Source organism: Danio rerio, chromosome 9 (assembly GCF_049306965.1).
Source record: "Danio rerio strain Tuebingen ecotype United States chromosome 9, GRCz12tu, whole genome shotgun sequence".
In the NCBI taxonomy this organism is placed as follows: Eukaryota; Metazoa; Chordata; class Actinopteri; order Cypriniformes; family Danionidae; genus Danio; species Danio rerio.
The window spans coordinates 38,543,057-38,558,471 of NC_133184.1; positions in this window are offsets into that span (position 1 = coordinate 38,543,057).

The following is a 15,415-nucleotide window of genomic DNA, read 5'->3' on the forward strand; positions in this document are numbered from 1 at the left end:
ATAAACTTACAATAATAAGAAAAATGTCATTTCTTCTGTCATTACAAAACTTTCTTACATTCTAACTCCTGTAAGGGAGATATAAAATGCCAATATTTGACACTCATTTTAGTCAACATTCCAACAGTTTAGTGTTGATTAAAATCAACACTAGATCAGTTCAGTAAATGCATCATTTGCAAAACAAGTTCAATTCAAATAAGCAGATCTACAGTAGGCAATGCTGTTAATATTCAGCTCAAGTTCAGTGTTGACTGAGAACAGTTGAATAACTTTGCAGAGTGGGATTGAATTAAATTAGATTAATTCAGATCTGAAGTGAGTAATGTAGTTATTTTCCTTATATGCAATGTTGATTTAATAAATATGTTGATGTTCACCAAATCTGTCAATTCTAAAACAAATATGATGCAACTATAAATCAACTCAGATGTCAGAGTATCAAAGAGTAATAAAGCCCACATGACAAGTAAATCTGCCCAAAATTATTTCACTGTACATGGAAAAATAAAGGTGAGAAAAGCAAAAGTACACATATAGACAACCTTGCAGAAACTATTGCCAAAGTATATCAAAGCTATTAAGCTGTTCCTGCCACACATATTGTTCAGTCACATGAGACTATAATCAGTTTGGTTGATGGATCTGTGATGTTCAGCCATAAATTTTCACTTTTGGCTTCAGAGCAAATCTGCCTTGAGCCATTTGTTGTCTCTGTGTGTAAAACCATCAAGTCATTGTCTTCTTCTGGCACGGATCAGCCTTTCCTAGAATTAAATTAAACTGACTTGGAGATAAAAAAGACTGATGTTTAAGACTCTGAACAGGAGACATTTAGCTAATGGACGATTAGCACAATAGCAATTATACAACTTGTGCATGCCAGAACCACTAAAACTACATGGCAAAACGAATAGTATAGAGACAGAATACTTGTGAAAAAATATGTCAATATCATTAATGTTTACATTAAGATTCAATGAAAGAAATCTATGATGTAATCTATAATCGCCCGTCAACAACTGAACCAGGAATATGACATTCTCACGTACAGTACATTCATAAATATTCTAGACTGTGGCATCTTGTAAATTGTGCTTTTTAATCATTCTGTCAGATCAAAGACTTGAAAAACTAGCTAAAACGTACCTAAAAACATATAAGCTAGTGTTATCCGATGCTGAAATCTAATCATCAATATTATAATAATATTATATGAGAGTGGAGCTTGCAACTTTTTGCAACTTTTGCAACGTTTTACCTTGGCATCTACTTATGACAAAGTACCATTCATAACCTAATCCAGCACAAACCTCTTTTAAATGAATACTTTCTATTGGACGCTATAAAAAAATGCATTTTGTGTATATACACTATGTTAGTCAGTAGCAAAGTCAAAACTGGAACTAACATAATAACTTTAAAAATGAGTGAACCGCAATTAATATGTTACGAATTTTGGAAAATATAAAATAAAATTTTATTAAAAAAGACAAAAATCAAGAAAATGATATACTGTATATAATCATATGAGCCAGAAGGTCGCTGGTTCGAGCCCTGGCTGGGTCAGTTGACATTTCTCTATGGAGTTGGCATATTCTCCCAGCGTTCACATGGGTTTCCTCAACGTGCTCCGGTTTCCCCCATAGTCCAAAGATAAATGATATAGGTGAATTGAATAAACTAAATTGGTCATTGTGTATGTGTGAATGCAAGAGGGAATGGGTGTTTCCCAGTGTTGGGTTGCAGCGAGAAGGGCATCCACTATGTAAAACATATGCTGGATAAGTTGGCGGTTCATTTTGCTGTGGCGACCCCAGATTAATAAAAGGAGTAAGGCGAAAAGAAAATGAATCAATGGATGAATGAATAGTATACATACTGAATGTATATATATATATATATATATATATATATATATATATATATATATATATATATATATATATATATATTGCAGACAGAATTATTTGCCCACTTTTTAATTTTTTTCTTTTTTTTTTACATTTTTCCCAAAAGTATAACAGAGCAAGGAAATTTTCACAGTATGTCTGATAATATTTTTTCTTCTGGAGAAAGTTTTACTTGTTTTATTTTGGCTAGAATAGAAGCAGTTAATTTTTTTAAACACCATTTTACAAAACTATTAGCGCCTTTAAGCTATATTTTAATTCAATAGTCTACAGAAAAAAAAACATCATTATACAATAACTTGGCTAATTACCCTTACCTGTCTAGTTAACCTAATTAACCCAGTTAAGCCTTTAAATGTCACTTTGAGCTGTATAGAAGTATCTTGAAATGAGTTATTAAAACTATTGTGTTTAGAAATGTGTTGAAGAAATTTTCTATTCGTTAAACAGAAATTGGGGGAAAAAATAAGCAGGGGGGCTAGTAGTTCAGGGGCCTCATGTATCAACGCTGCGTACGCACAAAAACTTTGCGTACGCCAGGTTTCACGCTCAGAATCGCTCACGTTTGGATTTACTAACAATGAACTGAACGTGGGAATGTGCGCAGCTTCACGGCAGCTTTTTGGCAGGCGTACGCACATTTTTTGTGCGTGTCTGTTTTATTTCCATTGGCGACTGCTAGAGGCAGTTGTGTTAAATTTAAAAAAAAAAAAAGAGTTCATCAGACGCTGGATTCGAGCCGAGTTCATGCTCGAACGTGTCAATACATGATCACATGCGTCTTAGGAGGTGCGCCACTGACACTGTTAAGAGTACTGCAACAGTTTACATATATAAACCACACCATTTCTTTTTTTAATGTACTCAGTGCGATGTTCAGACCTAACTGTGTTAACCGCATCAGCTAAACTCTACCACTCTATTTTTTTCTTTTGTTGTTAATTCCGGAGAACAAACTTGCAAATAACACCGCTTTGCTTTTTCGTTGGGTTTTGCCATTAGCATATTCATACAGGGGAGGAGGCAGGGAGGGGTTTTGTGCTCGTGCATGTTGCGCTCAGTTTCACGTTCATTCGGATGTACAAAAGAATATGCGTGGGATTCGGCGTACGCAGTGTTTCATACATCTGAATTTTTTTCTGCATACGCACATTTACAGCTTTGTGCGTACGCAATGTTTTAGTAAGATTTCCACGCAAGTATTTGTACATGAGGCCCCAGGAGGGTTAATATATAATATATATATATTTCTATATATATATATATATATATACATATACTGTATGTATATATATATATATATATATATATATATATATATATATATATATATATATATATATATATATATATCTGTGTGTGTGTGTGTGTGTGTGTGTGTGTGTGTGTGTGTGTGTGTGTGTGTGTGTGTGTGTGTGTGTTATTGTGCACTGATTTATGATGCAGTGTAAAAAAGGTATTTTAATTTATTTTTAAATTTATCTTTTATCGAAACCAGCGGTACCTAAACTTGGTCTTGGAGGGCCAGTGTCCAGCAGATTTTAGCTCTTGCCTCAACACAGCTGCAAAGATGTTTCTAGAAAGCCTAGTAAGAGCTTGATTAGCTAGCCCAGGGTCTACTTAGGTTTAGAACCAAAGCTTTCCAGGACACTGGCTCTCCGCGACCAAGTTTAGGCATCCCTGATCTAAACAATGTGGTGATTAATTTATTGCCAATTAATTGCATAATAAACCTCAGATTAAAAAAAAAAAAAATTAAATAATTTATTAATTAAATAAAAAAAATAATTTATTTTGACTGAATATATATATATATATATATATATATATATATATATATATATATATATATATATATATATATATATATATATATATATTCAGTCAAAATAAATTATTTACCTTAAATAAACAGATAAAATAGACATTTTAAAAAATAGCTTTAGAATAAGAAAGACTGATGTGTACAGATGAAGTGTGACGAATTATTAAACCCCCCGTTTATCAGAGAGCAATTTTTTTCAACGCATTTTCAAACAATAGTTTTAATAACTGATTTATTTTATCTTTGCCATGATGACAGTAAATAATATTTGACTAGATATTTTTAAGACACTTCTATACAGCTAAAAGTGACATTTAAAGGCTTAACTGGGTTAATTAGGTTAAGTAGGCAGGTAAGGGTAATTAGGCAAGTTATTGTATAATGATGATTTGTTCTGTAGACTATCGAAAAAAAAAATATATATATATAGCTTAAAGGGGCTATTAATATTGACCTTAAAATGGTATTTAAAAAATGAAAAACTGCTTTTATTCTTGCAGAAATAAAACAAGTAAGACTTTCTTTTGAAGAAAAAATATTATCAGACATACAGTAAGAGTTTCCTTGCTCTGTTAAACATTATTTGGGAAATATTCAAAAAAGAAGAAAAGTTAAAAGGGGGCTAATAATTTTGATTTCAACTCTATGTAATGGTAAAAACTGATTTTATTAACCTACTGTAATAATATACCTTATATCAGTGATAAAACATTTACTTTTTAAAATGCATATTTAATAATTATTTAATTTTAAATAATAGTCCGTTCACAAACACATCTGTGTTTACCACACTTTATCAAATGGTAATTCTTTGATGAAGCATCTCATTTACCTGTTCTGTGCCAAACAATGAGAAGATGCAGATGCAGAATCCTCGCTCTAGGCCTTATCACTCTGGTTTATGCACCAAACACTTGGCTGTTGCACAGTGAAGAAGGAGGAGGTACATGAATTTGCTAAAGAGCAGCCACTGAAAAACCCTGCGGTCCAATGGGGACACAAAGAACTGTCCAAGCCCATTAAAAAAAGACATGTTCTCAAGCACATCTCTTAAAGTGCTCTCAGCACAGAGCCGCTGCAGCGGCCCAAAGAGTCTGCATACATGAAGGGCAGCATAAATCCTTAATAGAGCAGAAGACTGTGAACAAGCTCTGGCAAACTCATAAGCTCTCAGAAAAAAGCATCCACCTACCCAGTGTGACCACTGCATTCATTAGCTGTTTCAAAGTCAGCAGAAGTCTTTTGATTGCTGATTGCTCTTTTAAGTCATAATACTATATTTTAACAAGCAGTAGGCTTGCTTTGTGTTTGCTCTTTTCTATTTCCTTTCATCCAATCACAAACCTAAACTTAACCTCTACAACAACTACATTTTTTACTATTAAGTAGGAGATAATGTAGGCTGTTGTGGATACAGAACAAAGCCTGACAGGCTTTCTGGCAGTTGTATAAGACAGAAGGGTTTAAATCTGTGAAAACAACTGCTTAGATGTACATTATCCCACCAGCTTATTACAAAGCTACTTGCTACAAAACAATTAGATGAAACATTGATCTGAGCTTTAATAATTTACCCACTCTTCAATTATATTTAAAGCTAACAAAAAATACAGCTGAATGCAACCTACACTAACCTGTACAACCTGTACCTGTACAAAAAAACTAGAGAATACCAAGACATTTCACTCGTATAGTGTTTGAACTCAAGAAAAAGAAACCCCGCCCTCTAGTAAAGGTGCCAATCATCAGTCACCATAGACTAATCATTTTCTAGGCGAAGGGTTCCGTTCAGATGTCTGCTATTTAGACAGTTTCTGCAGCTTCATTGTTTTCGTTGTTAGGAGCCCTCTAGGGTCGGCAAACCAGCTGAAATCTCAGCGAATACTTGCTTCACTTGCTTTAAATCTCTATTTTTAATGAACTAGCTACACTTGAAAACAAATGTTCTCTTTTTTTCTGCTATCTGTATGAAATAAACCCAGGGTACAGTCTGTTCTGTCTGACGTCTTTAATTCCAGTCTCTGCCATTCATACACAAATGACATGATGGCAACCACATGAATGCCCTCAGACAAACGATTTGCCATCATAAATAAGTTAGAAATACTATGTTTTGACCAGTTGCCAATAGAAGTGCTTGCCTTTATTTATAAATAACAACTTTCTGGATGTTCTTTATCCTGCTTATTACACGTCTACTTGCCACAAAACATACAAAATTACAAACAAAATGTTCTGACCTATAATAGGTTATTGATTCTTTAATTAAACGCAAATAAAGCTGACAAAAACAGTTGAATAGAGCATATTCAAAGTAACCTATGTATTATTTAGTCACAAGCATATGGATATAGAACATATTAACTATAACATATACTAACTTCAAGTTCACACTTAGTTGGTGATTGATAATAAAGTTGTTTGGCATGCTGTCCTGGGAGACAGGCCTGAGCTCATAAGATCGAGCCCGGGGCTCCCTCCCATTTGCAAGGCGAGAGGGGTTTGAGCTCAGGTAAATCTCGAGAACTCCCCTGCTGTAGCAGCCACATGAGCTTGCGCTTTTAGTTTCAGTGTTTGTTACCTGACAAATCATCTATTCATTTATAAACATTTATCCCAGTCAGCCAAATAACAGGAGTTTACTGAGACAAAAAGTTGTAGTTAATAGTTTATGTGCTCACCTGCCAACTTGCCTCTTCAGTTCAATTTTTATTTAAATAGTGCATTGCACAATAACTATTTTTCTAAATCAGCTTAAACTAAAGATTCACGTTAATCTATTACAATCAACAACAAATCAAAGGCAGTGATATCTACAGTATGTATGTCAGGCATGTCCAAACTCAGTCCTGGAGGGCCGATGTCCTGCAAAGTTTAGTTCCAACCCCAATCAGACGCACCTGGGCTAGCTAATCAAGCTCCTACTAGGCTTTCTAGAAACATCCCTGCAGGAGTGTCGAAGCAAGTTGGAGCTAAAATCTGCAGGACATCGGCCCTCCAGGACCGAGTTTGGACACCCCTGATGTAATATTGAGGGTTGGCATCACCTCTTGCATTTGCAAGTAAAAATTAACCAGAATTAATGCTGAAATCTTGCACTGTAAAATGACGTTGCACCTCATAATTCATATAGTCTCATTTAACAGAAAGAACATTGACGGTTTATTAACAACACTGCAAAATGTCATTTTAATCAGTGTGGCTGCAGATTTAATTATGAGTCACACATATTTCCATTATCCTTAGTACAATGTTGAATGAAATTTTGCATAACAACAGTGGCACCTCATCACAACAAGCAATAGAAAAACTGTCTTGGCAGTCTATGTAAGCAATCAGGCTAATAGTTCTGATTTAATGTAAATGTTCTAGATTTTAACAAGCTTTCTGCTTCGGGTTCTTTCTACACCCATAAAATACTGCACCCAAAAACCTATTGAGAAAATGGTACAAGGCTTTTGATGGTTATCTGAGTGAGGCCCACTATAGAAGAGGTCAATCCTGTCCCTGCATGCTATAAATCAGATCGCCCAGGGCATTCAAACGTTTCACCTATATGCTGTCATGAATGATGTACTGTACATCTCATTGGATAAAAAGCCTTAGCAGAGTCTATTCACTGAGCATCTCCTGCACATTGCACATACAACAGTTTTCAAATAGCAATCAGATTGCCTTGCTTATATGCAGTTTTGGGGTCAAGGAGTGAAAGTTTGCATTAATCAGTTTTAAAGTGCCCCTATTATGTATTTTTGAAAAAAAAAACTGTCATGCAGGGTGTACCACAGCTCTAATCAGATGAAAACATCCTGCTGAGTTTTAAATCCGAAAGGGCACCATATATTGGCTGTTTCTCTATATGCATTTTTAAACAATCTTGTGACTTTGTGTTGTCGTGCAACGTCATCAACTACCACCTATTCAATTCCAATCATCAAGAGTGCAAGTACAGAGGATGTGTGAAAGACCCTGGATGTGTTCTTGATGTTGAAGATGAAAAGAAAGAAGTCCCTGAAGTCACTGCAGCTAAATAAAGGAGAAGGGAGGTGCAGCATTTTACATTCACTATTGTTAATCTCAGGAGTTTCCATAAATCATACGGTGAAAAAGAACATTTACATGAACATTTTGATTAAGTCATAAACACATGAAAAGAAGTTTATTTGCTGACATTCACATTAAAAAGGGGTGGTCACACTTTATTTTGAGGGTCCATTTGATGATTTTAAGTTACATTGCACCTACATGCCAACTAATTCTCTTTATTAGTTGAAGATTATAAGTAGACTGTTAGGTTGAGGTTAGTGTAAGTTGACATGTATTTGCAAAGTTTCTTATAGTCAGTTAAATGTCTGTTGAAGGAGCAGTATCAACAGATATTAAGCAGACAGTCTACTAATACTCAAATAGACCATCAAAATAAAGTGTTAACAAAGTGGTCTATTTTATATTCAAAAACAATAAACCAGTGTGTGAATTAGTGTTTTCACAATACTAGAATTTGATACCAATCAGTACTGAAATTTTAAAAGCTGTGAAGACGAATCGCTTCATTAGCAGATGGCTCGTATGTTTGCTTATAAACAGACAAGATGATCTTCGCTGCTTTAAAACGCTCCAGTGTCCCTGTATCCGTGGTTACACTCAGTAAACAGCGGTGAGTTCGGTGAACCGCTGACCAATTACAGTCGTTTCACAGTCAAAAATTACCAGACTAAGGAAAACTTGAATCCCATTCCTCAAGCACTGTAGCAGATGGTATGGAAAAGTTTTTTTTTTTAACTGTCTAAAGATGAGGCTTTGAGGTTACTGTGTAAAGTAAATTTTCTAAACAACACCACAGCAGTATAGCTTAACCATGTACTTCTGATCATTTTACTGATGAATGCCACAGCAACCTACCATATAAATGAAAAACAAACACCAAAAACTATATACAGAATACTTTTTCAGACCCTGACAAGAACTTTATCAAGTCCAGCTTCTTCTTCTTCCAAATCACAACCGGTAAGTGTGATTAAACACTGTTTATTTATTTTTAATGAGTGTGTTATGTTCAAGTGTTGTGTCAATTAATTCTGAATGTTTGCGGTAGGCATAGGCCGATTACTGGTTTTAAGGTTTATTGTGGTTTAAAAAATTCAATACTGTTTCTACACTCTCAGAAATAAAGGTACAGGAGCTGTCACTGGGGCAGTACCTTTTTTTTTTAAATACATATTTAAAAGAGTTCACAGTGGTGCTTAAAAGGTGCATTTTAGCACCCAAATGTACCTAAAAAGTACCTTTGAAGTACTACTATGAACCCTTCAAAAAGGTACTTCCCCAGTCACAGCTCCTGTACCTTTATTTCTGAGAGTGTATGGTATATGTACAGGTTGGTTTTTTTTACTTGTTTTTTGTGAAAATGTTGAGAGGGGTCTGGCTGCAGACCTGCTGCAATGCAATCTGGGCTGCATCCAATGCTTTTTAATGAGCTCACCTAACCCCACCCATAACCCTACCTGTCACAGTGACGTCACTAGATCCATTTGAGTGCATTGTGTCTGACATTGCATCGCTGAGTGATGCAGTCTCAGCTTGCATCATAAAGGCTGCATCCAGATAATATTGAACATTTTATTTAGTTTTTTTCAGAGCAACAGTATCTCCAGCTGAAAAGCACTATCCACGTCAAAGCTGCTGTTCCAAACTATTTTAAATGTTTCTTAAAATATATATATTGTGTTCAATGTGGGAAAAGGTTGTTGTTTTTTACCCAGACATTAAAAAATAACTTATTTTAGTGCAGTAATCACAATATTGTGATACAGTATAACCGTGGTATTTTTATCTGGTTATCACACCATCACAATCTTATACCGGCCCATGTGGTTATTACTTAGAGTTATGATGAAGAATAGAGCAATACACGGGTATAAAAACTGCAGTGCTTAATCAATACGTTCCTGCATTGGACTCACACATATTCTCTAAATCATGGCTGCTTATTTCAACACGTGATAAGCCATGATGTGTGTTTCATCTCTGACATGCAATGTTGTAACTTAGACCAATCTCAACAGATTTGGTCACTGGACCAATCACTGCATATTAGCGCCATGTACATGAATGGTTTGTATGAAGAAAAAAAATCACTGAACAAATGACAAGCAAGCCATTGAGATATTTAGGTTAAAAAAAAAAATAAGTATATTATCAGACAATGAAAGTGTTTTTTGATCTTGCATGTATTGTTGAGTTTTCCACACTCAAAAATAAAGATACGTAAGCTGTTACTGCGGTGTGGTTCCTTTTCAAAAGGTGCACATTTGTACTTGAAGGGTCCAAATTGGTACCTCGAAAGTATATATTAGTACCTACAAATTTTAGGAGGAGAACTTTTGCAATTTTTAGGTTACTAATATGTACCCTTGTGGTATTAATATGGACCTCATAGGTAAAAATTTGTATCTTTTAAAAAGGTACCACCCCGGTGACATCTCGCGTAACTTTATCTCTGAGAGTGTAGAATTTAACATTTATTATTTTGACATCAACTTTTTTTCTAATAAACTCCCCACATTTTCATTATTTTGCACATGTATCAGTGTTTTCCTGTTGGAAGTTATGCTGAAATCTGCCTTGTTGCAAAATGATGTTACATTTACAATTTTATAATTCATATAGTCTCATTTAACAGAAAGAACACTGACTGTTTATTAACAACATTGCAAAATGTCATTTAAGTCAGTGTGGCTGCAGATTTAATTATAAGTTACACATTTTCCCATTATCTATAGCACAATGCTGTTTGGTAACTTAGAGATATTTTGCATAACAGCAGCGGCACCTCATCACAACAAGCAATGTCAGTGTTGTCTTAGCAGTCTATGTAAATAGCCAGGCTTATGAAACATCCCAGGGTTCAGCATAATTGTTCACCAAGCACCCAGTTGACATCAATTTGCGTGACAAACTACTTGCTCCTCTCTCATCAGGAACCTGCCGATGCTTTGATTCCACAATAGAGGACTGTCTGCGGCAAATAGCTTCACTCTGGGTGTCTATGCGTTCACATCACTGATGAGCGCAGATGCCGACTGAATGCTGCACTAGCTGTTCATTTATCTGACATTACTAAGATTTAGTAATTGCACAGTTGATTTGTTTGTGAATGGCAATCAAGAGCATAAAAAACACTTGCTGAGCCTCTGTTCGTTAATTAAAAGAAGTGCGTTTGTGCAGCATGTAGCATGAAAACACAATGCATTTTGTTGAAGTATGTTGGAGTAAAGGGTCGATGGGTCAATGATTCGAGCCCTGGCTGGCTGGATTAATATCATCATATCCAAATACTTTATAAATAATATTTCAAAACTCCTCTATTGTTTTTCTTTTCTCAGATAGGCCTTTGTAGAATGTATCTGTATTGTATATGCCTAAATTATTATAGCTTTTGTTTGTTTTATGTTGGTTTATTTATTTAATGTTTTTATTATGTCCAATATTCTCTCTTGTTATTACCAAAAATATATTTGTCTTTCATTTATATCGATTATTAATTGCCTAATCAAGTTTTAGGTAGGCTAAAGCCTGTTTTTTCAGTGCATGATTGTCTGCTTCTTTAAATGCACGGAATATGCTCTTTGTTTTATTTGTGCTCAATTTAAAGAAATAAAACATTACATATTAGCAAATATGAACAAAACATGGAGCTAACACCTTCACTTTCCATGGAGAAACAGTCACCCATGGGTATCGAGTCCACCGCCTTCAGAACTAGCCACTACTGAGAATGAAGCTCAGCTGCCCCCTATTCATAATGTATTTCCTGAGTCAGAGAATTTCCCTGAGTGCTGATGCTAACCGCGGTTAGTCATGGCGTTCTGTTCCCTGAGACGAGCTTTTCTAAAGGCCACATCTGAATCCAGTACAGATACACATGTGTAACCTGTCTGCCAATGCATCGATGAAACAACATTTGGATGTGCCAAAACTTTCTAGAGAAAACTGAAGTAATTGTGTTTGGGAACAGAGATGAGGTTCTCAAGGTGAATGCGTAACTTGGCTCTAAGGATCAAACAACGAAAAATAAGGTCAAGAATCTTGGTGTGATTCTGGAATCAGATCTGAGTTTCAGTAGTCATGTCAAAGCAGTAACTAAATCAGCATACTATCATCTCAAAAACATTGCAAGAATTAGATGCTTTGTTCCTACTGAGGACTTAGAGAAACTTGCTCATGCTTTTATCACCAGCAGGGTGGATTACTGTAATAGACTCCTCACTGGTCTTCCCAAAAAGACAGTCAGACAGTTGCAGCGCTCAATCCAGAATGCTGCGGCCAGGATTCTGACCAGAACAAGAAAATCAAAGCACATCATCCTCATCTCAGGCTTTACGCTGGCTCCCAGTTACATTCAGAATAGATTTTAAAGTATTATTACTTGTCTCACTACACTACACTAAGACCTCAATACGTTACAGATATGCTCACCGAATTCAAACCTAACAGATCACTCAGAACTTTAGAATCACATAAACTAGAAGTTCCAAGGGTTCAGTCCTAGCAGGGTGAATCAGCCTTCAGCTATTGCGCCCCCCTGCTGCTGGAATCAGCCTCCAGAAATGGTCAGATGTGCTCCAATATTAGGGCAAATTCAAAAGAAGACTGAAAACAAATCTGTTTAGCTGTGCATTTACTGAATGAGCATTGTGCTACATCAAACAGATCACACTATTATAACTTTCTTTTCTATTTCATTCATTTTCTTGTTGGCTTAGTCCCTTTATTAATCTAGGGTCGCCACAGCGGAATGAACTGCCAACTTATCCAGCACATTTTTATGCAGCGGATGCCCTTCCAGCCGCAACCCATCTCTGCGAAACATCCACACACACTCATACACTACAGACAGTTTAGCTTACCCAATTCACCTGTACCGTCTTTGGACTGTGGGGGAAATCGGAGCACCCGAAGGAAACCCATGCGAATGCAGGGAGAACATGCAAACTCCACACAGAAACGCCAATTAAGCCGAGGATCGAACTAGCGACCCAGCGACCTTCTTCCTGTGAGGCGACAACACTACCTACTGCGCCATTGCTTCACCTCTTTTCTTTTTCATTCTTTTATAATCTATTTTTAATCGCCTGTATTATTTGTTTTTATTTTCTTTTACTTGTCTCTTTTATTCCTATGTAAAGCACTTTGAATAGCCACTGTGTTTGAAATGTGCTAAATAAATAAACTTGCCTTGCCTTGGAGTGTCCCAGACTACTGACACCGTGCATTAAGATCTAGGACTAAATGTATCTTGCCCCCGAACAAATAAATCAAATGGACCATAAATTATGAAAACCTGAATCAGTTAAAATTTCAAACCATCAGACAAAAAACATAATAGAATAGGCTGTGCAAGTCTAAATACGTATCAATGTATACAAGACTAAATATGCAAAAGATTGTCCATGAATATAGTCTTCAATCAGGAATGCAGAGACATCAATCAAGAATTGTGTCTTAGATGAGGCACATCAACTTTCGCCACAGCTCATTTTACAGTATGTGACCTGAGCCGTAACCACATAGACATCAGAGGAGCACACCTCCTACAGCATTCAGTGTGGTGTTTAACTAATATATTTTCCAGTGGTTGCTTCTTAAATGTTGTCCTTCAATCAGTTGGAATGCAGTACATGGCTGCCTTCTTGCATCTAATGTAGCTTGAAATTGTTCAGTACAAGATGTTTGATTTAGCTATTTCGGCAGAATGCTGAAATGTCTTCATATTCTTCACGCAGACAACGGTTTCTCATTAATTAGCTAATTAGGTACGTAATTTGTTTGTTTCTGTGTCTTCCTTACACTCCAAGACATGCAAACTCGCACACATAATGAAAAGGAAAAAGGATTTCTTGATGTTGTCATGGAAACTGTGACATATTTCGTATGGTTTAAGTGACAGACCTCGGGACTTGAACATGCAGACCTTCACAGGGACTCGCAGATGATGCCATTCTCCGTGTGCTGCACACCACCCTTTCCCCCAGGAAGGAGAAACCGGAGCGTGATGTTGATTGACTTCAGCTCAGCATTCAGTACCACAGTTCGCCTCAGGCTTGTCATCAAGCTCAGGGACTCGAGTCTGAATTCCTCACTCGGTCTGTGGAGCCGTATCTTGCTGACAGGCAGATCTCAGATCAGGGAGGTGGATGGGTAGGTGGACAGGTGGATCTTGTTGACCCTGGTGCCTCATAACTCACGTCACGTTCTTATTTCAATAATATAAATGTATAATGATCAGTATAGACATGCTACAATATATTTCAGATCTTTTATTGTGCTCAGAAGTCTGCGTAAAGCTGCTATGCATTAAACAGACAGCGTGAAAAAAAAAACACGTTTTTGTGAACTTATCCAGCTTCAGATTTGGCTTCTGTGCAGCCTTTGCTCTGTAAAGATTCTTATTCATTTGCTGTTATGTGTACCTTAAAAGGATAGTGTACCCAAAAATGAAAATTCACTCTCGCTCGAGTGCTTCCAGAGGGTTTTTAGCTGAGGCATTACATGGCGGTGCATTTCTTAAATTTAGGGAAATTTCATTCATTCATTTTCTTTTCGGCTTAGTCCCTTTATTCATCAGGGGTTAACACAGCAGAATGAACCGCCAACTTATCTAGTATACATTTTACACAGCGGATGCCCTTCCAGCCACTACCCAACACTGGGAAACACTCATACACACTCATTCACACACATGCACTACAGCCAATTTAGCTTATTCAATTGACCATATATCGCATGTCTTTGGACTGTGGGGGAAACTGAAGCACCCGGAAGAAACCCACGCGAACATGGGGAGAACATGCAAACTCCACTCATAAACGGCAACTGACCCAGTCGGGGCTCGAATCAGCAACCTTCTTGCTGTAAGGTGACAGTGCTATCCACTGCACCACATTGTCACGCTTGGGAAATTTCATTTGATGTTTAAAAAATGTAAACATCAGCTTAAAATGAGGTGAAAATTCGAAATTTTTCTTCTCAACAGGTGTAAACTGGAAATATTGTAAGTATAATTAGAATTTTAGGTTGTTCTTAATTATGAGGTACAATTTTACACTATTATATAACCATTAACTGGATTTTATTTCAATACCTCCTTATTTGCCACTTAATAATAATTGTTTAAATTGTTGTAGTTGGGTTTTACTTAATGGATAGGAGTAAGAATGTTGAAGAAGATCATCCAGAATATGTTATTTAAGTACAAATGAACAGCCGATATCTTAATTGACCATTATAGCTAACAGTGATAATTGGCACTTCAACTAAAGTGTTTCTAAATGTTATATTTTTAATAACAAGTATCTCAACACAGAAGCGCATTTGCACATTTTGAAAACATACTTTATTTTTTACTACAAGGTGAGACTAGCACCAAAACCTCACAACCCCTCTTTAAAATTTAGCGAACATGCCAAGGTGAACTAGGGCAAACGTCTAAATTTAGAGAGCAAAAACATTCAATGATTACAACAATTTCTGTCACACACACAAAGCTATAATGGAACTATACAGAAGATTATAACACATGAGTCACAAAACCAGTTTTATGATGCTTTTATGGTACTTTTGAGTGCTTTTTTGAAGTTTGAAAGCCTTAGTACCCATTCATTGTAATTGCATGGAA